Raw genomic sequence first — 26,510 nt, forward strand, 5'->3', positions numbered from 1 at the left:
TCTCTCTCTATATAAAATAAAACGGTTGACTGAAGTAATCTTGAAGTTTTCGTCCATTTCCAAAATTTACTAAAAGAGAGGCAAACTTACAAACATGATGAATTTTCACTGAAGCTTTTACCATAATTCTTGAGTTCTAAACCTTGGCTAACAATTGAACATTTGTCATTACAGTGAATATCTTTCTGAATACCTTGATGATCTTACCTAGACAACCATTAAGTGAAGATTTCAAAAATTTAAAGAATATATATTTTAAATTATTTCAACAGGTATTTATTTACAACACTCTTGTTCTAGAAAGATTTTTAAGTGACATAAAATTACATATAATAAAAGAAGGTAAAACAAAATGTGAAAAGTTCTGATCAAAATGTTGAATTAATATAAAAATATCCAAGTTCCCCTCCAACCTAAATACAGAAATATTGGACAATATATAACATTTAAAAATATATAGCCAGGGCTGGCCCCGTGGCGAAGTGGTTAAGTTTGCACGCTCCGATTTGGTGGCCCAGGGTTTTACTGGTTCAGATCCTGGGTGCGGACATGGCACTGCTCATCAGGCCACGCTGAGGTGCCATCCCACATGCTACAAATAGAAAGACCCACAACTAAAAATATACAACTATGTACTGGGGGGATTTGGGGAGAAAAAAAAAAAGATTGGCAACAATTGTTAGCTCAGGTGCCAATCTTTAAAAAAAAAAATATATATATATATATATATAGAGAGAGAGAGAGAGAGAGATAGCTAAGATCAAATGCAAGAAAGGGAGATGTCCAGGTGCCAGAAACAAAGAGAACACTCAGGCCATAGTGGTGAATGGCAGCTGGGTTTTTAAAAATGTTTTAAATGATTTTAAAAATCAGATTTATTAAATATATGTCTAATGTATTAGATTTACAAAAGTTGCCTAATTACTTAGGAAGATGTTGCTTATTAGAATTGAAGTCTGCCTTGATAGCTGTTTAAAGTATATGAGAAAATATGATAGACTAAATAAAAAAACATAGTTTGAAATGCATAAGGAATTTAAATGTGCTATTACATGTTTAAGGAAGATTTAATCTCCTAGACATACTAGTTAACTGAACATTAATCAAAGAAAAAGTCAAAATCCTTATTTTCATGCAAAAACTACTAGATCTAAAAACTGATCCAGTAAAAATTTTAAGTTAAACTCAAAGGCTTAGGAATAATTATATTTTAAAAATTACAACTTTAATAAATTGAATATTAATTAACACAAACTAAAAGCACTTTTCAAGAACAAAAGTCCACCTCAGAGACTAAAAGCACCATTTGAAAACAAGGATGCCCACCATCAGTGGTAACATTCAACACTAAACTGGAAATCCTGCCATAGCAATAAAACAGAAAAAGACAATAAGATGGATAAGAATTTAAAACGAAGAAACAAAATTGTTACTTGTAGGCAATATGATTATCTACGTAGAAAAGCCTAGATAATCTGGATAATCTATCTAGAAAATGTAATTTTAAAACATACTCACACAATAGTCAGAAACCATAAAAACCGTAGGGATAATGCCAAATACAAATTTGCAAAATTTTTGTGATAAAGAACAAGGAGAACGGACTGCTCTTCTAGTTATTAAAATTTATTATAGAAAAAAATTTTATTATCGAGCTTTAGTAATTAAAATAGTGGTACTGGCACAAGGTGAGACAAAAAGATTGATGGAACAGAAAAGAGTCGAGAAATTGACCCTGATATACATGGCCATTTGCTATATGAAAAAGACGGCATTTTCATGGGGAAAGGATTAACTACTCACAATTTGTGCCAGGATAACATGATACCCATATTGTAAAAACTAAACATATAACTCTACTCCATGCCAAACACAAAAATAAACTCCAGCTGGACTGAACACCTACATGTAAACAACAAATCTTTAACTGTTTTAGAAGAAAATATAGAATATGTTTCAGACTTTGAGTAAGAAAGATTTCATAATACACAAGACAACGTACAAATAGGAAAAGGAAAAGTGATAAAAACTATATTAAAATTAAAACTTGCTATACAACAAAAGACACTATTGACAAAGTTTAAAAAGAAAGCAACATATAGAACAGATAGAAGATTAGTATTCAAGTTACAGAAACAACTCCTATAAATAATTAAGAAAAAGACAGCTCAATTAATACAGGAATAACAGATATGAACAGTGGTTAACAGATAAGAAAATACGAGTAGCTAAAAACCAATAAGATACTCAACTTTAGCAAATGTAATGTTATCAGGAAAATACAAGTTAAAACAACAATTAAATATTATTTCACACCCATTAGATTGACAAGAACTTAAAAAACCAGTCAATATTTGGCAAGGATGTGGGGAGACGGAAATTTTCATGAACTGCTGCTGGGAGTATAAACTGGTATAAAATTTTGGAAGACAATTTGAAAACTGTGATGCTGTATATATACTTTATAACTCAGCAATTCCACTTCTCAGTATTTATGAATGAACCCTACAGAAAAAGGCACATGATAATTTGGACATATGTATAGTGATGTTCACTGTAGCCTTGCTTGCGTAGAAAAAAATGAAAAAATAACCTAAATATACATTAACAGGGGAATGGATAAATTGTGTCATATTCACACAATGAAACACCATACAGCAGCTGAAATTAGAAAAACTAGATCTGCATTTAGCAACACAGATGAGCTTTGAAAATATACTGTTGAGTGAAAAAAGGAAGTTATAGAATGACAGATATCATAAGATGTGTTTTATATAAAACTTTTTAAAAACACAAAGACAATATATTATGGTGCCAAGGGCACTTTCATACATATGTAGTTATTTATTCTATTAAAAAAAATAAAATGGGGCCAGCCCAGTGGTGCAGCAGTTAAGTTCCTGTGCTTCGCTTCAGTGGCCCAGGGTTTGCCAGCTGAGGCATGGATCTACCCACTGCTTCTCAAGCCATGCAGTCGCAGGCATCCCACATATAAAGTAGAAGAAGATCGGCACAGATGTTAGCTCAGGGCCAATCTTCCTCAGCAAAACGAGAAGGATTGGCGGCAGATGTTAGCTCAGGGCTAATCTTCCTCAAAAAAAATTAATTAATTAAATAAAATAAACAAATAAAGCAAATAAGGCAAAATAACATTTGTTCAGGGGATAAGTAAAAGGGTGTTTGTTATATTATTTTTTGTTTGTTTGAAATATTTAATATTTTTTAAATGACACAAAATTTTAATATCTTACCTCTCTGTATATATGCACATAAAATATGTGGATAAGAAAAACAAGGGTAGAGAAGTTAGAATGAAGCCAGCAATAAGACTGGTTTATAAAATTTATATCCTAAGTGTGTATATGCGAGAGTTGGCTCACAAATCTTTCAATAAGGGCAAAACGAATATAGATTAAATAATTCTGTTGTTTTTCCTAAAAAGTCAATATGCCAGAAATATTGGTGATTTAGACATTCAAAGCACATTAATGTAAATATGGAGACATCAAAAGACAGAAGAACTATAGAAACTATTAAAGAGTAAACCTGATTTAAGTGGTTTATTCATTTATTCCTGAAAGATAGAAGCAAAATAACAAGAAAAAAAGAGAAAGACTGTATTCTGAGAATAGTAAGTATGACAATGTTTCAGAAAGTAGGCATTCAAAGGCTGAAAAGAACATAGTTTCGATCAATCTGAAGGAAAGAATTCAAATCAATTTTGTAAAGGATACCTTAAAACTAAAATCTAAAGATTCACAATTTAAAAGCCTTTATGATTCATCTGGGCAACACACACATACACATATACACCAGGGTACAGTCATAATACTTGGTTGACAAGCTATTTTCCAACAAACCAAAATAAGAAAAACCAAGTAAGCATTTGGAGACAAAATTGCTTATGTTACTAAATGGAAGATAATTCGGAAACCTTCCTTTAAAAACTTAAATTGAAGTCAGTCATCATCTAAGGAGATATTTAAGGTTCAGATGGCTTCAGTATTTCACAGTATAAAATGGTGAAATTATTGGGGAGAAATCACAGGTAGATTTTTACAAACCTGTACAGCTAAGCAGAAGAGTAACAAAGAAACATCAATGTGGATAAATAACAGCGTGTTTCAATTGAAGAAAAATATTCCTAATTGTAGGAAGTCTCCATGAGTAACAATTTGCATGTATAGCACTCAGCCAACTGCACATGTTAACAATAGATAACCAGAGAGCAGCACTGACAGGGAACTGGGAGTCTGCTCTTGTGATGTGTTCCAGATAAAGTTTTCCTTGGCCCCATCTTTGGGCTGACTTCAAGCCTCTCTCCCAAGGAAGCTTTGAAGAACAAAACTTACATAGCTGTAAAGAGTCAGTATACTGTGTTTTTTTGTTTGTTTTTAAGTTTCTCACCTTTTAATAATATTGATTACAATAATTAATAGTTTCAGACCCAGCAGAAACTTTAATAAAAATGTAAATTGAATCTAGGCACAGACCTTATACCTTTCACAAGAAACTAACTCAAAGTGGATTATAAATCTATATTTTAAAACATAAAATTATAAAACTTCTAGAAGAGAACATAGAAGAAAACCTACATGACCTTGGGTTTGGCAATGACTTTTTAGATACAGCACCAAGAGTATAATCCATGAAAGAAAAACTGACAAGTTTGCCTTCATTAAAATTAAAAACTTCTGCTTTGCAAAAGACACTGTGAGAAGAAGGAAAAGACAAGCCATAGACTGGGAGAAAATATCTGCAAAATACATAACTGATAAGGAACTTTTGTCCAAAATATACAAAGAACTCTTAAAACCCAACAATAAGAAAATGAACCACCCAACTTTAAAATGGACAAAATATCTGAACAGATACCTCACCAAAGAAGATATACAGGTGGCAAACAGGCATAAGAAAAAATGCTCAACATTATATGACATTAGGGAATTGCAAATTAAAATGAGATACCATTATTTACCTACTAAAATGGATAAAATCCAAAATGACACCACCAAGTGCTGATGAGGATGTGGAGCAATAGGAACTCTCATTCATTGCTGGTGGGAATGCGAAATGGTACAGCCACTTTGGAAAACAGTTTAGAATTCATTACAAAGCTAAACATGAGATTACCAGACAATCTAGCAATCATGGTTCTAGTTGTTTATCAAACTAATTGAAAACTTATGTCCACAAAAACCTGCACACAAATGTTTACAGCAGCTTTATTCATAATTGCCAAAAATTGGAAGCAATCAAGATGTCCTTCAAAAGGCAAACAGATAAACAAATTGTGGTACATTCACACAATGGAATATTAGTCAGTGATAAAAAGAAATGAGCTATCAAGCCATGAATAAAGAAGGAGGAAACTTAAAGGCATATTACACAGTGAAAGAAGCCAGTCTGAAAAGGTTACATATTGTGTGATTCCAATCATATGACATTCTGGAAAAGGCAAAACCATAGAGACAGAAAAAAGATCAGTGGTGGCCAGGAGTTCAAGGAGACGGAGGGAGGCATGAACAAGTGGAGCACAGGGGATTTTTAGAGCAGTGAAACTATTCTGTATGATACTGCAATGATGAATATGTGACATTACGCATTTGTCAAAGCCTATACAATGTACAACAGGAGAGTGAGCCCTAATGCAAATTATAGACTTTAGCTAAGAAAAAAAGAAAAAAAAATCTAGTTCAACTCCCCTCATTTTACAGATGAAGACTCTGAGGCCAGAAAGATAAAGAGACTTGCCAAAAGTCACACAGAAAAAGAAGAGCTCGGGCCACAGCTGCAATCTGTTATTATGGATAAAGCTCAAAAGCAGGGCTGTGATGGATTTTGGGAGTTGTCAACTCAGTTCAGTCCTGTTAATGCTTGAGTTGGGCTACCATTAAAAGTCAGACCTTTGAGGTCTTATTATTAAACACAGCAAGGGTATAAAGAATAAAGAATTCAGCTTACGTTTTGATTCTTCCATTTTAAACACAAGTGAAAAGAAGAGGTTAAGCAACTGGATCTGATGAGGTGGCACCTCAAGAAAGCAGAAAGCCTTTCTTCAGGGAAGGCAAAAGAATGAACATTTGAGCTCTAACTTGGCATTTGAGCTCTATACTTGGTAATCCCTCCCCAAAAAAATCTGTAATGAGAAAAAAAGCTACTGCACTAACAGCTCCCAGCTCCCATTTTCCGCATAGCCCCTCTTTCTGAGGGATGCGACAGAGCACTGTAAAGAAGTTAAGAACACCGAGCTCTGTCAGGAGGCAGATAGGCATGGTTTCCAGTTCTGGCTCCGCCATATGCTAACTATGTGTTCTGGGGCAAGTTATTTAAACTATATGAGATGTCTCAAAACTTCTTACAATTAGATGGGGCATAGGAAAACACACACACAGAGGAAACGGTGCCAAGCACTTAAGTGCTTTACATACATTATTTTATGGTCTTGTTTTAAGAAGCCTATGAGGTAGGTGGTCAGCCAGTGGGTCCAGTATTTGGGGAGCATCTACAACATGTGAATCACTGTTTGAGGCACTGGGAGTACGGTGGTAAACAAGACAGAGTCCTTGCTCTCAAGGAGCTCATATTCTCATGTGGAAGAACACACGATAAGCATGAAACAAACAAGTATGTTTAAGTGGATAACTGAACTGCTGTGAAGAAGATTAGAAAGGATAAAAGGTGGTCTGCTTTAGCTAGAATGGTCAGGTAAGACCTCTTTGAGGATACGGATTTTGAGATGAGTCCAACACAGTGAGAAAGGCAGCCATGTGAAAATCTCAGGTATAAGCATTGTGAAATAGAGAAAACAGCATACCCAAGGATCCTAAATTTGGTATATGCAAAGATCAGAAATATAACAATGGAAATATAACAAAAAAAGATGTACTGTATTTTCTAGATGAAGAAAATGGGGTTTTAGAAAGGTTAGCAATCTGTTTAAGGTAAACAGCAGAGGCACAGATTTGAAGGTTTAACTCCAAAGTCAATGGTCTCAGGAAATGCTATGCTGAAGGCTCCTCTCCAAAGTTAGCAAAACATCTCTATGTGTTTTCAGCCATGAGCAATCCTGTTTCCCAAACAGTCTTCTAAAATGTACTTGTGAAAATTTACTGACCTAAAGAAGTTGTTCTAAATTCTATAACATCTATTTACTTTATTTGTTGCAACAAAAATAAGGCAGACATTATGAAAATAAGAACTCTGAATTAAACAGTGTAAAACTCTATCACATTAAATAAAATTTCATGTGATCGGCAATTATATTTTCCTAAACTAGACATTCTTTAAACTTTTTATATAATATAGATATGTTACCAATGAAATATGGTGTTTTTAATAATTTCTGCAACAAAGCTGCACACAGAGTCCTTGCTCAGAAATATAATCTCTTATGCGGCTGTTTCACGAGAAAAATCATAATTGCCATATTTCTACTTATGGTAACTTTCTTCAATTAAGAAGCTTAAAATGCAAAATATTATTAAAACTAATTTGTAAATTAGGGAAAAATGAAAAAATGAAATATAATTCAAGTATCTCATTATAAAGTCTTAGAGAATGCCAACAATAATGGGATTACACAAAATAGCACTTCAGTTCAACTATAGAGAACTTTATAAATATTTCATTAACCTCAAATTGAAGGACAAGTATTTTACATAAAGATGCTCATTTAAAAAAGCACTGTTTCTTGAGTGCCAACACATGCCAGATGCTAATCTAAAAACTATAACTCATTAAATCTTCACAGCAGTCCTGGGAAGGTAGGTATTATCCTCCTTTTACAGGTAAGAAGATAAGGCTATCTCACGTTCACATCCAAAGTTAGTGGGACTAAACAATTGGCCAAATTCACACTGCTAGGTAAGAAGTAGAGTGGGATTCAAACCCAAGATTCTGTGACTCCAAGGTCCATGCTCTTCTATTTGAATCTATAGCTACATCTTACAACAACAGTTAGGGTTTGATGTACAGAAGCTGTTCAGAAGCAGTACTGGGTATTGTTCACCTGAATGACTCATAAGTCCCTCAAACAAGATGATTAACAAGTCCAAACCTGGACTCAGTATCTTTCCACCCCAAGACTGGTTTCCTAGAATATTCCCTAATCTGATTAACGGAAGGAGTTACTCTTCACCACCTGGATAGTAGTCACCGCAGGCATTTTCTTTAGCTCCCTTATCCAAACAGTCACTAAATCCTGTTGATTCTACCTCCTAAAACGTCACCCTTCCCTCATTATCTCTCACAGAGACCTTGAGCTACTACCCTATCTCCATCCCTCATTGTTCAGCCAAGCTTCTTCAAAGAATGGTCTATATTCCATGGAGACTGTATGCTTCTTAAGGGGAGTTCTTAAGGGCAGCTTCTTAAGTATGCTGCTGTAAACTTAGTGCCAATCACAGAGCATGTCTATAGTAGGTTTTTAATAAATACTGAACAAATGAATACAAACGTCTGGCTTCCATCCCTCCATTCCCTGCAAGCGCAATGAAAAATGTTACTGACGAACTTCTGATAGGAAAACTGCATTGCTTTCTTTAATAAATAAAACCCAGATCCTCTGAGGTTGACAGTGGAGAAAGAAACTCCACACGCAGAAAGACAACTTATGAGTTAAATCCATAAGTTCCAATTCTTGTCCTCAATATTCATTTTCCCTTTGGAGATCTCATCATCACTGCCCCTTTTCACCAGCCTCACTGGGAGAAGGATGCTGCTCTCCTTCTAATGCTCTTGCCTAGTTAGATCTATGATTATATGACTCTTTCCCTTATGTGTCTTGACACAGCAAAGATAAAGTTATAATATTTAAATAAGACTTTACCAAGGCTAGAGAAAAATAAAGGGGAAGAAAGCACAGACACCAAAAGGAAAGCAGGTAGTGAATCTTAAAAGTTAGGATTTTCTCCCTGTGGCTTTTAGGCCCCATTCTATCCCAGTTCCTAATCTACCTTCAACTGGTGAGTTCTACTTTAGCACCTACCATGCAAGAATCCATGCGTACCAAATCCCTTCCTTAAAGACTAAACCTAAGAAAGAGAAGCCCAGAGAGATTCAGAGTTACCCATCCCCACTTAAATCCTTTTATCCAAGTTGTAGTTTCCTGATCTGGAACCTACCTTTTTGGTAGAGGTTAAATAAGAGAAATGCCAGCCCTTTAAGAGAAACTCTCCTAACCTCAGAGAGCAGCATGGTTTACCCTACAGGCCATGTCAAGTCCATCAATCTTTATCTCAATACAGCACAGTAATTCAATATTACTATGGGAATATATGACAGAAGCATACATTGTAGTGTAACAGGGACTACTAATTGCCCATCCATCTAGAAACGTTAGTCTTCTAGACATGTTGGTAGCATTCTGCATATTGACTAGTCATTCCTTGAAATTTACAAATCCCTTGGTTTCCCACCTCCTGGTTATTCTCTTCCTTCTCTGGTTAGTTTCAGACTACCCAGGCTCTTTTCTTATCCTGCATCCTCTCCATAACCAATCGTATTTGCTCCCATGGTTATAATATAATGCTAACATAGTGGTTAAGAGTAAGCTTTGGAGGAATTCTTCCTTTTTTTTTTTTTTTTTTAGCTATGTAAGGATAAAATAATACACATGCAAAGCATTTAACAGATTGCCTGAATCATAGTAAGCACTTAAGATTTGGTAGCTGAAAAGCAAAATAAAACAAAATATTCTGATAGGGTGATAGTTTCCAAATATATATCTCTAGCTCAGACCTCATTGCTGAGCTCAAGATCAATGTACTCCCATATGATATGTAGGGCCTAGGAAAACTTGCAAATAAGATTTGTCTCTGAGGACTAAACTATAAATCAGTACACAATGGACCAGAGTAGATATATGCAAGTTAGCTTATAGAGACAGAACGGCTCTAAGACAAGAGACCAGGCTGCAATATAAATGTTTTAACATATTTAAAGAAAGAACGTTTTCATCTAAAAGAAGAGTTGGTCAGGAATGGAAAAAGAGAAAAAGCAACTAACAGAGGCAAAAATTGGAGGCAATTAATCCAGAAGTTCTCATAGCTTAATGCTACTAAGTGACCACAACATATATCTAATTTCCTTTGTTCTGATTTCAAGCTCCTAACCAACCTGCTGATTTCTCATGTAATTTTCCTACAGAGAAAACCCCTTGGTCAGAGAATCAGTATGCTATCTACTTGGCAAATATCTCAAAGAATATTAACAAATTGGCATCCTGATAAATTTATTAGTCACCTGTGAGTATCACTCATACGGACATATACAAATCTCCAAATCTCACAAACTCCGGTGCACTTAGCAAGATTGTGTTTCTAAGCCCACACGACTTACGAGCTCTGGTTTTTCACAGTAAATTCATCAATGAATTTCATAACGAAGGTCTCTTGGAGACAAGCCAGTTAGCTTTTTCCTTGACCAGAGCACTATTCATAAGCAGCAACTCCTCTCTATATACTCTACATATATATACCCTACTATCCTGTAGCAGGATGAGGTATGCAGAAACATGGTAAAAATATTAGCAACTCCTATTTCATGTGGGTGAACACCACAATTCACCAACAATGAAAGTTTTGCTCTCTTTTAAGACTAATTTCCTAAAATGTTTTCATTATAAAGTACCTTCTTTCATCCATTTTCTTGTGTTTTTGCAAATAATAGGTAAATATGCAATACCTTTGAAAATTCGGTGACCCTACATTTTTCTTCCATTTACTCATTCACTCATCAAACATTTATTAAGTTCATACTAGATGCCAGGCACTCTGCTCAGAGCTGGGAATGATGAGCAAAACTCGGCACAGTCACTGCTCTTGCGAGCTTAAGCTTTAGAAGCAGACACACTTTAACAAAATTATTACACAGACAACTGTAAAACTACATTGGTAACTATTCGCAAGTAAAGGCATATGGTATGATAAACGTCTACTTATAATAGGGGCATTTAATCAGAGAGAAATTTCTCTGAGAAAGTGATATTTAAGCTAAATTCTACAGGTAGAGTCAAAGACAGGCTAGAACAGTCTGGACAAAGAAAACAGTACCAGAGGTGCTGCATACATACTCACTGTTTCCACTTCTCCCATTCTCTCTTAAATAAAACACCTATCTGGCTTTTACATCCTTTACTCCACCAAAACTGGTCTCAAAATCCTCAATGACCTCCACATTGCTAAATGTGTTAGTCAATCAGCAACCCTCATCTCACTTGACCCAGAGCAGCATTTGACATAACTTAGCACTCCTTCCTCCTTAACCACTTTCACTTGGCTTCTAGGACGCCACAACCTGTGGGTTTTCCTCTCTGTTTACTGGCCGCACCAGCACAGTCACCTTTGCAGATAGCTCCAAATTGATCCAAACTCCACAGAGTGCCTCTTTATGTGACACCAACTATTCTCAGGCTTTAACTGTTACCAAAACACTACCATGAAATCCAAAGTTATATCTACAGCCAGGTCTTTCCCCTCATCTCCAGACTCATTTAACCAACTGCCTACACCATACCTCTACTCAAATGTCTTAGAGGCATCTTAAACTTAACATGGCCAAACTAAACCTGCTTTCTCATCTAACTCCCATATACAAATCTGGAGACTTTCCCATGGTATTAAATGGCAATTCCTTCCTTCTAGTTGCTCAGACTAACAACTTTGGAGTCATTCTTGACTCTTATACTCTCATACCTCATATCCAATCTGTCAGCAAAACCTGTTGGCTCTACTATCATAATATATCCAGACTCTGGCCTCTTCCCACTGCCCCCATTGTTATCACCCTGGTCCAAGTTACCACTATCATCTCTCACCTGGATTGTTACATTAGCTTCCTAACTAGTATCTCTGCTTCTACCCTTGCTTCCCCTTGGTCTATGCTCAACACAACTGAAAAGAAGTAATCATTTAAAAAAGTCAGATCATGCAACTCATCTGCTCAAAAACCTCCAATGGCTTCTTATCTCAATCAAAAAAGTCAAAGTCCTGGGGCTGGCCCAGTGACATAGTGGTTGAGTTCACACGCTCCACTTAGGCAGCCAAGGGTTCACAGGTTCGGATCCTGGGCGCGGACCTAGCACCGCTCAAGCCACACTCTGGCGGCTTCCCACATAAACTAGAAGAAGATTGGCACAGATGTTAGCTCAGCAGCAATCTTCCTCAAGGAAAAAGAGGGAGATTGGCAACAGATGTTAACTCAGGGCCAATCTTCCTCACAAAAAAAACAGTCAAAGTCCTTTCAATCATCTACATGACTTCCTTCCTTTGTGACCTCATGTTATTCTCCCCTCCTGCACAAGATCATTGTGCCTCAGCCACACTGCTATTTCTCAAACATGAAGGCCCGGAGCCTTCTGCTCCTGCCCACAGGCCTTTGCAGTGGCTATTTCCTTCATGTGAACGTTCTTCCTCCAGGCATCTACATGGCTTACTTCTCCTCCAATACAGATCCCTCAAATGTTCCCTTCTTGATTAGATCTTCTTTGACCACCTTATTTAAAAGTGAACCTTGCCCCCCCACAACCTGGCACTTCCCATTCCCCTTCCCAGTGGGTTCTTATTTTTATCCACTGCATTTGCCTTCATTTTCTGTATATGTTACATATGTGTTGTCTACCTCTCCTTAGTAAAATGCAAGCTCTATGAGAGTAGGGACTTTCGTATATTGTGCTTGGTGGTATACCCTCAATGTCCTGTTATACAGTAGGTAATCAACAGATATCTGTTGAGTGAATGATGGATGAAAGGCAATATGAGAACCAGTGACAAGAAAGATCTGTATGGCTGAAGCAGAGACAGGTGGAGAGTGGTATATTAAGTGAGGCTGGATAAGTGGAAAGGGACCAAATAACATTAGGCTTCATGAAGTTTTGCCTTTAAAAGCAGCAGAATGCCACTGAATGGTTTTAAGACAAAATCTGATCAGACTTGCATTTTGAAAAGATGATTCTAACTGCTGTCTGGAGAACTACTGGAAAAGGCCAGAATGAAAAATCACTATTGCAATGGTCTTGGCAAGAGATTACTGCAGTTTGGAAAAGATTGCACCTACATAGACGAGGGAAAAGGATGGATTTGAGGGATATTTGAGAGATAAGATTGACAGGACTTGGTAATAACTTGACTATATAGGTATGAAGGACAGGAGGAAATAAAGAATAATGTTCAGATCTCAAATTTCACAAGTAGGTGGTATGTCCTTAACTGAAATAGGGAACAGTGGAAAAGAATCAGATTCACAGGAGATAATCGGGCATTTGGTTTTAGGCATGTGGAGTTTGAGGTGCTTTTGAGATATCCAAGAAGAAATATCAAGGAGATGGATATATGAACACTGAAAGGTAAATAAAGCAGGATGGAGCCATACATTTAAGAGTCATATGTGGTGGTGAAACCATGAGTATGGATGAGATCATATTCAACTACGCAGTAAAAAGGGAACCTGGACTTTGTGGGTTGGACAAAGGAAGATGAGCCCAAAAATGAGAAAAAAAAAAAGGAATGGCTTTTTTGTTTGTTTTTTGAAGTCACACTCATAAGAAGTTCTCATTTCTTAAATTCTGATTTAAACCAGTAGCATTAGAATGTAGCGAGGCTTTCCAAATTAGACCAATTCATTGAAACTATACATCTATTAAAGGAAAGGCCACTTTCAGGAACTATCTGGAAAATTCACAGTACCTGTCTCTGTGCGCCTTCAAAGTACATCAGTACACAAAAAGTTACCACTCCCAAAATATAGATGATTCGGCTTATCACAGTGTCTTGAAAGTACTCTCTTTCTCTCACTTCTGGGCCTCACTATATGCTGTTCTTCCGGCCCTCTCTTTCTCTGAAGATTTCCCTGACTTTCCAAGACTGGGCTAAGTGATCTTCTTTCCAGCCACCCAGGTTATATCACAATACTGTAACTGTATGTTTAACCATTCGTTTCTCTAGATAGGAGCTGTCTTTTTCACTGTGGTATCCTCAGTACCTAAAGAGGCTAAATTTTCAAAAACACATCTATTCTGCAATGTGAAAAATTAAAATCAGTCCACCGACGGCCTTTCCCACCTCAACTTTTCTCAAGAGGAATGACTTGTTAAAAACAAACAGTAATTCGTAAACAAATGGTTGAATCTTTTAAATATACTAAGTTTCGGAGATTTTTATAGGTCTTTTTTCAATAGTTAGCCTTAAAGCCTGCAAAAATTCCTATTTAGGAATGAATACTGAGGACTCTTTTCCCTTTAGTCTCATACAAATGGATCTGACAACTCGCTTTCAAAGCCCCGCTTGGGATTTCATTTGACTGAACAAATAAAGCACAGAACAGCTCCATGCAATGGCAAACGAAGGTGCAGTTGCACAGGAATTCCTAACCCAGGCCGCACCAGCTCACTTCAAAGGGCGGAAGCAAACGCAGCAGCGTGGACAACGGGCCACAGCATCCCTCTTGCCTGGCCTTCCGCCGCTCCCTCCGACCCGCACCTCCCGACCATTCCCAACTCCTCGCCTCAAAGCGCCCTCGGGCTTGGGCACCCGCACTAGTCCTTCCCACGCAGATTACTGGAAAAAGTCCCTAGACTAAGGAGGGCAGCCCTAGATGACTTCGTCTCCAAAATCTCAGAGGAAATGTTGGAAGGAAAAATCCTGTCAAAGGAAAAGCGGCAGCCAAGCCTACAGTGCTCACCAAGCCGACGCTCTCAGTCAATCTCCGTCTGAGCTAACCGTTGGCTCGTCAGGCCGCCACAGGCACCGTCGCAGTGGCTCCTGGGGGCTGTAGTTTCTGTCGCAAACAGAACGCGCCGGCAGCATCAAAACTACATTTCCCAGAAGTCGATGCGAGGACGCCCTGCCTTCTTAAATCTGGAGTTTGGCATAGTAAAGAGACGCTATTTTTAGGCTAATCTTAAATTGAGATTTAGTTTCTCCCAGGAGTGCATCTGTGTCCTCTCTCCTTGCTGTGCTTCTCTTGTTTGTGACAGTTTCAGTAGACCGTACCTCAACTCCTCCTTACTTTTCTTCCCCCTTCTCCACTCTGGACAACCCAAACATCAAGGTACGGAAAACGCCCCCAGGCGCAAACTGCCTCTTAAGACGCATGCGCCCTGCCCGCCGTCACGCATGCGTGGCAGCCGGCTTCGGTTAGCGGCCGCGCGCGGACTTGGGGTCTGGAGGTAGCCCGCCGGAGGGCGGGGCCTTTTCCAATGGCTTTGCCTCTGCGGGTTGCGTCTGCCTGGGCGGGGAAGAGGGCGCAGGGGCAGGGGCGGCTCCTGGTTTGTGCCGGGCGGAGAAAGGGGAGGGACTGGGGGGGTAAGGACCCCATCTTCCCTCCCTGCTCCCGCCCTCTGGGCCAAGCCCCACCGATGGGGCCGGGAGAAGGGGCGGGCTCTGCGCCTGGGCCCTGCGGCTCCGCCAGCTCCGCGGCCCAGCCCCGCGCTCAGGGATTGCGAGGCTGCCCTGTGCCCGCCTGGTTTAGCGGGCGGTGGGCGAGGACGCAGGGACTGGAAAAGAAGCAGCGTCTGCCCGGGGCTCCGGAATCGGCGGGACCAGAGACGCTTTCCTCCAACCCCGCCGCCGAGACAGCGGCTGCCAGAGGCTGCCACGCACCAGGAGCGCCTGGTCTCCGGCCGCGGCGGCCAGGGAGCCCGGGCTCGGCGAGCCTCCCCAGCCAGCGCCCGGCCGGCCGCCGAGGCGCAGGGAGGAGCGGCGGAGGGCGGGGACTGGTGCCGGAGGAGGGGCGGGGTGGGAACGCTCCCCCGAGCACGGCGGCTGCACAGACAAAAAAACCCGAATGGCTGGAGGACGTTCAACTGTTACCAGCCTTTTTGGGCAGAGCACGGATTTGACAGCTCCACAACGTGAGGATATCCGCTGACCCCGAGAGACGGAGGAGAGCACTTCCCCGAGGACTGCCTGTCCAGCAAAGCCAGCGCTGTAAGGTTTCAACTTTCCAACTTTTTTTTTTTTTCCGGTCTCCAACCAGAAGACTGCCCCTTGTAGACCAGTTGAAAGCCATCAATATAAAAGACATTTATGGTTCCAAATGTCACCCAGACGTGTGTTTTCATGACGATTCGATTTCTCTGATTTTATTCTTACATTTCTCATTTTAAAAAAACAAAGTGCTTTTGGGGACATGCTGATAGGTAACTGAAGGCTGCAAAGAAAAATCTCCAATTGTCATGGCTGAAGGAGAGAATGAAGTGAGATGGGATGGACTGTGCAGTAGAGATTCAACAATTAGAGAGACAGCCCTGGAAAACATTAGGCAAATCATTTTGAGAAAAACCGAGTATCTTCGTTCGATGAAAGAGACACCTTGTCGTCCATCAGACGGGCTTTCAAATGCTGTTTCTTTGGATGGGTTGAATAAGCTTCTTGCTCACTTGCTTATGCTTTCTAAGAGGTGTCCTTTTAAAGATGTGAGAGAGAAAAGTGAGTTTATTTTGAAGAGCGTCCAGGTAAGGAAGAGCTTTATAATCACAACTATATGTCTAGTATAGTGAAATTTCACTTGCGGATATTCACTTTGTATTTACTTCTAATCGGTTATTATATGAACTGTTATTATGAATTCACTCTACATCTTAAATTTAGCGTGTTCTGTAAAACATCAAGTTTGGGGTCAAAATTGTACAAGATGAACTAAGGTAACAGCAATTTTCAAATATAAGTAAGTATTGTCTTTTTAGAGTTTTAGCAGAGACTGCGTCCCTCCTGGAAAGACATGTGAAAGTTACAGTTAATTGCAAATAAAGACTTGCTTTTCTTATATTCATTTTTACATGTTGTTGGAAAGTGTAGCCAGTATACTTTTCACATTGTTACAAACAGTGTTCTGTGTGAAAAGTTTCACATTTAAAAGCCTCTAAAATGATAAAGGATATTATATGTTTCCTAGTCAGCTTTTTCAAGATAATTGGTGAAACAATTTTCTCTTGTTCTTCAAAACAAAACAAAACACAACAAAACACCAGGGTCTGTTCTCTAAGTGCAACCTTTCTTTTTTCAACAAAAGACTTCCATAATAAAAGCCCATGTTATAAAAGAGCTGACATCTTCAGATTTAAAAGTTGAACCTAGGTAGAGTGTATGGTAGAAACACTTTTATGGTAAATTACTTAACCAGCTTGCTCTGTGTTTGCCTAAGTTGTGTGCTGCTTTTCTTTTTCACATACATACCTGTTGAAATTGTTAAGTGCAACAGATTAAAAATATTCTAGTTTTCCTCCTGTTTTGTACATAATCAGTTTATCCTGTTTTATTAGAAGACTTATTGGTTGGTTTTTTTTTTTTTAGGGAAAGGTGGTTTTTACATCTTAAGAATGCTCAGTAACATTCTTTATTACCTGTCACTCTAAATTATTCAATCCACATGTGTTGTTCAAAGTCATAGTATGAGAAGTTTTTAAAATTTGTAATTTCCTTGGGTATCTATGGAAGTTAAGATTGACAGTTTTTCTATGCTGGCTTGAATTTAGTTTAAAGCAGTAGAAAAATAATCGTGTATGAAGATTCTGTTTATGATCTTGGGATATTTCTTCTCACAAACACTTTGGGAACAGTCGTTACAATTCATTTATCCAAAGTTAACCAGAGAGGAATATATTTCCTAGAAACCTGAAGTTTACCCTTTTAAGCATCAAAGGTTCCCTCTCCCTTAGACTGTAGTGACTACTAGTTTTTTTCCACAATGGGTCATCATTATGCACATTAAGTACTGTTTTATAGTTAAGGGTGGAGTATATAGGACTATATGATCCATGTTTTTTAAATTTTTGTGTTCAATTTTTATAGTTTTTCTGTTCCCTCCCTTGCTGTCAGTATACTTCGCTTTGGTCTTTTTCTGAAGCTTTCATTTTGCTGCTTCTTTGTGCTGGAATGGGAAACCAGATAACCAATTCTGTTAAAAGTTATATTGAAAAAAGAAGTAATTAAGCTCTGGGGAGTACAGGGTCAAAGGACTGTAATATAATGGTAAGTAAATGAGTACTGGGGTCAGACAGACCTGGGATCAAATTCTACCCCTTCATTAATGTACTGCATAACCCTGGACAAACAAGTTACTTGACCTGTCTTAGCTTGGATTTCCACATCTATAAAATGGGAAGAATAACTTAGAGCTGTTATGAGAATTAAATGAGATTTAAAGTGCCCCAGTATGTAGTGGATGTTCCTCTCCCCTTTCATAAGTGAAATACATGGACTACGTGATACATATTTCAAGACTCATTCATCCTACAAAAGGATTGAAGAATCTCCTCTACCATAAGCGTTTCCTGTAGGTTTCTACTCTTTTTTTCACCTCTGCATCTTTTGCACTTTATTCCTGCCACAATTTCAACAGGCACTTTTCTTATATTGTGCCATAATCGTATGTTTATGTGTCTGTCTCCCACAGGAGGGCTGTAAGTTCTCAAGGGTATTGGCTGGGAGTTGGAAGCTGCAAAATATCCAGTGGATGAATAAATTTATATTTGACTTCTTTTTGTTTCTTATCAGTTTGAATAGATGAAGTTACTAAATTGGGGAGCTTCCACTCCCACTTCATTCATTCTTGTCTTCATTCAACAAATGTTTGTTGAACCCCTAGTGAATGCCATTCTAAGAACTGAGAACTAGTGGTGAACAATTCTGACATTCTGCTGAAGGGAGAAAAACCCATAAAGAAGTAAACAAACAATGTCATTTTAGATAGTAAGGGAAGACTTCCCTGAAGAGATGGCATTTTAGCAGAGACTTGATAAATGAATGAATATTATCTAGGGAAAAATGAGATTTGTGAGGGGGACATCGGGAACAGAATATGTGAAGACCTCACAGCGAGGTCTTCACATATTCCTAGAACAGACAGTAATGCAGTGTGGTTGGAGCATGCAGTTTGAGGGGAGTGTGAAAGCTTAAGCACGTGCTCTGGAATCAGACCTGGTTCAATACTTTCTTAGCTCTACAACCTTAGATAAATTACATAATCTCTCCTTGACTTAGTTCTTCATCTGCAAAATGAGGAAGTTGCTAATGGTTCCTGCCTCCCAATGAGAATAAAATGAAACAATGATTGCAAAGCATAGCATAGTGCCCAGCACATAAGAAACACTCAGTAATGTTAGGGATTCTCACTGTTTTTGGGCAGGAGCAAGATAACAGAGGATCTTGTAGGTCATGTTAAGAGTTGTGGACTTTATCCTAGGAGCAATGGGAAGCCACTGAGGGGTTTTAAGCAAGATAGTGACATGGTCGATGGTGTGTTAGAAGGATCACTTTGGAAGCAATGTGGAGAATGGATTTCAGAGGTTAAGAGTGGATGTGCCATATCAGTTAGGAGGTTGTTCCACTAGTCCAAAGCAAAAATGGTGGTGGAGTAGAATAGTGGAAAAAAGTGAATGGGTTTGGGAGATAGCTAGGAGGTAAAAACAAGAGGATATAATATTTAATTGGATGTAAGAGATGAGGGAAGTAAAATGAAGGATGGCTCTGAAGTTTATGGCTTGAACTGCTTGGTGAATAGTTCAGTCATTTCCTGAGATAGAAGAGTGGCAGAGGGTCAGTTTAGGGAGAATGATGAGTTCTGTTTTAGACATGTTGAGATTAAGTTACCCATGACACATACGATTAGAAATAGCTCCTAAAGGAATAGCTGCCCCTGCTACCACTGTTTTAGTTCTGCTGTTGTTATCTCTTAGGTCTCCAGACTTAACCCATCCTCCACCTTTATATCCATCCTCCACGTAACTGCAGAGCCATTTATCTAAAGTGAAAATCTGACCATATTACTCCTCTGCCTAAAATCCTTTAGAATCGGATAGAATTTAAACTTCTTAAGAATGTTACGTATTGTCCAGCATCATCTGGCTTCCACTTACCACTCCAGCCTCACTGCTCACACTGAAGCATCAGCCTCACATGGGAAACCAACTAATTCAAAGGTAGCACTCCGTAATGCTTTCTCTTATTCATTAGTAAAGCGGCAAAAGCTGAACTGTGTTTGTAATTCCTGCACCTGTTCCTGGAGGCCCCTAATTGCTGTGAGTCAGTTCAGGGAACTGTAGTCAGAAAGGGAGAGATGTTGGGGCAGTGGTAGAATGGACTCAACTCAAAACGGCTAAACCTGTAAAAGTTGGCACATTGAAAGATAGCATTCTCTGTTTGTACTCCTGTTCTCATTTATTGATTTCACGTCAACATACTTAAATCTGTTCAACACATTTTTGAGAACTATTCTGTGCCAGGCACTGTACTTTCAACTGGAACATCCATAAGGTTTGTTCCTTGCTTTTGAGGAAGATCTTCTATTCTCATAGGAGGCTTTATTTATGCTGGGTTTTTTCAACCCCATAATACCTTTTTGATGTGCTTGATTCCCTAAACAAAGGAACAGAAGTATTAACACTGGCTCAATATACTAATATAGTCCACTAGTGAACTATAGTATTTACAATGCATGTAGATAAGGGGAAAAATCTGAGTGTGTGTATATACATTGAAAGATTATAAGGAGTATCCAAAATACCCAAGTACTTTTCCAAGAATGGTCATTTCGTCATTTTCATTTCAAATGTGAAAAAGGAAAACTGTTAAATTTTCTTATAAGCTTGCCAGCAATTAACACTGTCTGAAAGTAATTTGGCTTAAGATAGAAAATTTAGACCAAGTTACAAAGTACTGTTTATCTTTGTTTAGTGGAGTGGACAAGGCTTTCATTTAGTGAAGTGATTGTTACCCCCAGGGAGAAATGAAACTTTAGCTGTTGGGTATGGTGCACAGTTACGGTTGTTACAGTTGCAGTTGGAGTATCCAGTTGGTATCCAATTGAGTAATATATAGGTTTGTAGGTTTAACAATAAGAGGTTTATTATTTCACATAATAAGTCTGGAAGTTGGGCTGTTTCAAGCTTGATTGATTGATTCGTTAGCCAAACTACATTACCTTTTTGCCTTCCATCTTTCTTTTTCTCCTTTCCTCAGCATAGCAAGTGCTGTCTTCACTCACGGTTGCAAGGTTGCTACAGCATTCCAGGCACCATGTGCAGTCATGGCCATCTGCAGCTAAGAAGAAAAGAGTTTCTTCCCATGTGTCTATCAAGGAAGAAAAGCTTTTCCCAGAGACCCTCCAACAGACTTCCTCTCAGTTTCCATTGGCTAGGGTTGGGTCACATACCCTTTTCTAAGCCAGTCATTGGCAAGGAAATTGGGCGTTTCTGTTTTTGATTTGGACTAATCCATATTCACCCCCTAGGAGCCAGGAGAGCCCCATCATTTGAACAAAGAATTTCTCTTGGTGAGGAAGAAGAGGGACAAAAGGCAGGTTTAATTAGAGGCTGCCTTTAAAACTGCTCTTACAGCCAAAATAATGTATTGCTTTGGTCTAGTTATAATTTAGATTCTATTAGATTAGAAAGATAATTAATTTATAATGATGCTGTAAAATATAACAGATTGCAGACAGTCTAGAAACAGATATGGCCTTTTTAAATAATTGTTTTGTTTTGATTTCTTTTTTACTGCCGTGTCTAGTCCAAGCCAAAAGATTAAGATAATGCGTCTCAAACATTCACTGCTGACTCTTGGGTATCACAGCAACTATGACAGTCCTCTTTCAGGACTTACACTAGGCTTCTCTCTCCACAGCCACTATTTTCTGGCCTTTCTTATTTTATCAGTGCACTGAGAACTCGGTCCCTTTCCCTCAGAAAACCTCCTGGCTTACTTCTCTACTCAGTGCTTCCTCATTCCTATCTTTGACCACTTTCTTTCCTTGCTTTCGAACTCAGAGGAGAATACTGTTTACCTTCAGGTTGTCTGCACTTCTTTGGATGGAGAATATGAAGAAACTGAAGGAAAATCTTTAACATTTTTTTTCCTAAGTGGTTTGAAGACAAAATAAAGAACCTGTCTTTTTTTTACCCACTGGCCAACAGGATGAGTCATATCTGCACTATCTACCCTCAGTGTCCTCTTTATAATATACAGGTACATCCTGTCCTATTCCTTTGTTCTGACTTTTCTGAAAGATTAAAGCTAACAAGGATACTCTTTTAAGTTTTCAAATTTTGGATATTTTATTACTGTTTCAGTGCCCCTAAATGGTCTCTAGCATGAAAAAAACCCAGGATGATGAATGTTTAAAATATTTTTCTAACGTAGTTATTGTTTTGTTTATAAATGGGATGTAATGTTTTGTAGGAAAATGGGATGTTAAACACTTGCTTATTAGATTTTGGTTTAAGGTCATGGATTATTCATGATATCATGGAGAACTCTCTGAAACAATAGTTTAGCTTAATTAGAATTATTTTCTCATCTTTAGTATTTTGTACCCTTAAAGTGCTATACAGTTCATTCATGAGTAAACGAATTAGAAAATAGATATGCTGTCTCTTTGTTTTAGAGTTATATTTATTTTCTTTTTGGTAAGCCATTAGACATTTGCAGGATATCTTTTAACCATTTGAATAGATAATAAATTAATAACTCAAACAGCCCACTTAAAGATTTGTTGAAACTTTGACCTTACAGAAAGTAGCCATGGAATCTTGGGTATAATGAGGGATTATTAGTTACTTAAGATTTTGATACAATAATGCCTTGTTTGGTGTTATGTCTTAATCATAAAGAATTTTCATATTTAAAAACAGGCAATGTTTATGTGGAAGCAAATTAACATGGACTGGAGGAACCATAGACATGGGAAAATTTTTAGAATTTGTAGGAAGGACGGGGAGATGCTGGGGGAGGGGGAGGCAGTGCTTAAAATGCATAGAAGGATGAAAGTACTGCGAGGAGTACATCAGTACCAAGCAAGCTTTGCCACCAGTTTTAATCTCTTCTTTGTCACAATTCCTCAAATCAGTCATTTTTTTCACACCATGGTAAAATATCTACTTTTTCACTGGAAGTCAATGGAAAATAGGATTTATTTTGACTCAGCTTTTCTAGATCACATTTATTACATTAAGTGAGAAAGACCTTAATTGACCTTGATGAAGTTACCTAGTATTTTAATTATGCTGGCGCAGTATACTCAGGGACATCTGAAGGTTCTTCAGACTCTTTGATGATGCTATTGCTAGGGGCATAGGGCAGACTGGAAATTTAAGTGTGAAAACCTCAGTTAGATAGTCACACTATGGGAACGTTATTTCATCTTTGCTGTTTTTCCTTTTGGTTACTGCACCAAGTTAAACTAGTGTCGAAAAGATACATTTACTGTAATGTTTGTGTGTAGAAAAATGTCTTTGAAAGCATACTTGTTTTAAAAAAATGGTTTCTCACTGGAAATACTTAGGGAGTTTTTGTGGGATAACAATTAGCACCGTTTATTGGATTTTCCCAGTTGGCATTTTTATTGTTAAAAGTCTGTGTGTTACTAGTAGACTGTCACAGTTTGTGACATGTTTCAATTTATAAGAAAAACTTGTGGAATTTTGCAACACAAGAATTATCTGTCGTCTCATGTTCTAATCTCTTTCATATAATTATTTATAGAAAAATCTGATTAGATTGCAATGAAATATGGAATTACCATAGAAAAATGAGATAGTTGTAGTTTTATATTTTATTTTAATCTTACCCTATTTTTAATTCAAAAAGGGAAAGGTCTTCATAGATTTATAAATTATTGCTTATATTATAAAATTGCCTTAAAACAGCTTCCTAAGTTTTTAAACCATACTAAAGGGAAATAAAATTATGATGTGAGTTTTGTGAGTTATTTTACCCAAATCAGCTTTCATATATACATATTCATTAAATAAATAGTATTCATTTAGTGTTTTAACTTAATTGTTTAAATTGACAAGCTAATAAATATATATGCCTCTTAAAAGTTAGCTAGGATAATTTGTCAATTCTATGTGTACTCTTCAGTAAAATCTAACTAGAATCTTAGTTTTCCCTATTAAAATTGAACGTTTACTGTTTTGATACTTCAGTGTTTGACAAGCATTGCACTCTCGTCTTTAAATTTTACATGATTTCATTTTCTAGCAAGTTGGCAGGTGTTAGCTGTCTATAATTATAACTGAGTAATTTTTCAAATGCTATTCATAGCCTAAACACAGCAAGAAATTCTTCCGATCATGTGATAAAGACCAAGCCTTGCAAAATAGTAGTAGAGTGATATGTTCAGTGGTACTGAAGGACATATTTAGAGAAGGCTTTCAAAAGTGAAAAGTGATTTAAATGATGGCGAGACAGGTTTTCTCACAAAATAAGATCTCTTAAAGTCGTTGATAGTGATTACACCTCACCAGATTAAGGTGTGTCTACTTTTTCATCTAACAGGTAGTGTAAACATTGGCAGACTTAAATTATAAAATATGATGTTTATTCAGTTTTGTTGATGACAGGTTCTGAGTATAAGAATTGAAATTTTATTGAGACAAGATAGATTTACCATTGAACCTAGTGAATTATTTCTTCTCATTTCATTCATTAGATACTTGTTGTGTACCTACTATATGTGAAACATTCTGCTTATCTATCTTCTGACATGTCAAAGAAAAGGCTGTTTCACTTAACTTTAATAATGATTCTACTTAAAAAACAAAAGAAGAAGCTTGTATTTTCTTTTTCTTGATTTATTTTATTTTCTAACCATCTATTTTAAATATACAGTCTCACATTGACAGAAATATTACCTCAAAATGGCTTAAAGATCTTGTTGTATTTTCTTTACCAGCCATATGCTCATGAATAAATTAACCTCTGTAGTCTCAGTTTCCTCATCTGTGAATTGACATAATTTTACTATCTACCTTGTGATGTGATCATAAAAATTAAAGGAGATCATATTGGTAAAGCATTTTGTAAATGTCAATGTACTGCACAGATTTCACTATGAATAAACTCTTTGAAGCTGTTTACTTATCTGTAAAAGGAGGATAATAATACCAATCTCACAGGGTAGTTTTGAGAATTAAATGAACATGTAAACCATGTAGAAATGGGCCTGGTACATAGTCAGTGCTCAATAAACGTTGACGATGATGATGATGAAGAAGAACTTGATCTAGGTCTTTTAGCATTTTTTTTAAAGATTGGCACCTGACCTAACAACTGTTGCTGATCTTTTTTTTTCCTGCTTTTTCTCCCCAAATCCCCCCAGTACATAGTTGCATATTTTTTTCTAGTTGTGGGTTGTGGGATGCCACCTCAGCATGGCCTGATGAGTGGTGCCATGTCCGCACCCAGGAGCCAAACCGGTGAAACCCTGGACCACTGAAGCGGAACGTGCAAACTTAACCACTCCGCCACAGGGCCAACCCCCTAGAGTTTAGAATTTTATGTTACTTTCATACAGCCCACACTTTGTCTCTACATATATTAACACCCCTAAATGCCTTTTGTACACTAAATTTTAATAAATTAGCTGATTAATGCTGATGTCCAACTTTATCATTGGATGCTTCCAACCACCCACTGCCCCAGGACAAGTATTGGACTTGCCCAGAGGTTTGCCCCAGGGTTGATGGCAGATCTGCAGCATCCATCTCCTCCTTGGAGTCCAACACCATTCTGGTATGTCAGTGTGCTACCAGCAGGGAAGGGTCGCAGGCAGGCAGCAGCATGTGTCATCCAGGTGGTCAGGTGCCCATGGAGAGGCCTGTGCTTCAGTACCTGGACAGCACTAGAGGATAATGGTCAACATCATGGGCTTTGGAGTTAGTCAGACCTGGCTTTCAGTGCCGTTCTGCCAAACTCTATGACCTTGGGCAAGTTACATAACAAACTCTATGACTGTGGGCCAGTTACATAACCTCCTCACTTCCTTCGCAGAGTTGTGAGGATTAAATGAGCTAACGTGTAGTGCTTACTGGAACGCAGTAAGCCCTCATTGAATGTTAACTATTAGTATTCTATTTGGCCCCCACAGTGCGATGGGGGAGAGGAGATGGGAGTTGAGCCCTCTGGCACAATATGCCCTTTACACTCCCCCAATTCTTTGGGCAACTGGGAAAGTTTCACCTACTTTCCAGGTTCCCTGACCCTAGGGAATAGCACCCTAGAGGAAATAGCACCTCTGGGAACCAAATTAAGGACTTTATAAATATTGTTTTAGCTCTCCAGGAACTGGATTCCTCCCTTGACAACATGTTAGTCTATTATTCTACCTATGAACATTTGACTTTCAAATACATCTTCAAGGACACATAATATAGGAAAACAAGTGATGGCTTGTTTGCCAGTGTTGTCAGTAAGCAACTGAATTTTCTGTGCCTGGTTGGTTCATGTGTGATACTTTAGGCGAATTATCTACTGCGGAAACCACTTGCCTTGAAGGTCTACTGAGGAGATTAGAGCTGCACTATCCATGTTCCTACTCTGCTTCCTTCAGGGGGAGCCTGACATCTGAAGCAGAAAGACCCCAAATCAGTCCTTTCACTCCTGCCAGGTAACTGGCCCAGCCTAGACTGCTTGATATGATTAAGAACAAAATAACTAAGCAAAGATTACATTACCAAAAAGATACTACAGAAGAGGTAACAGGACTTGGAGAGATTTTGTACCATGTTTGAT

The 26,510-nt window shown here is 38.1% G+C and overlaps 1 protein-coding gene across 6 annotated transcripts in view; it reads right to left on the bottom strand.

Moving 5' to 3' along the window:
- CEP57L1 (centrosomal protein 57 like 1) overlaps positions 1 to 14,747 on the bottom strand; it is a 71,512-nt gene extending 56,765 nt beyond the window's left edge. For 5 of the 6 annotated variants that reach the window (XM_046676840.1, XM_046676837.1, XM_046676829.1 and 2 more), the window contains exon 1: positions 14,680 to 14,747. The gene's annotated coding sequence lies outside the window, so the exon portion shown is untranslated. The remainder of the gene's footprint in view (positions 1 to 14,679) is intronic. The other variant, XM_046676841.1, reaches the window with a different exon arrangement.
- Between the last annotated feature and the right edge of the window lie 11,763 nt (positions 14,748 to 26,510).

This window comes from Equus quagga, chromosome 11 (assembly GCF_021613505.1).
Source record: "Equus quagga isolate Etosha38 chromosome 11, UCLA_HA_Equagga_1.0, whole genome shotgun sequence".
Taxonomy (NCBI): Eukaryota; Metazoa; Chordata; class Mammalia; order Perissodactyla; family Equidae; genus Equus; species Equus quagga.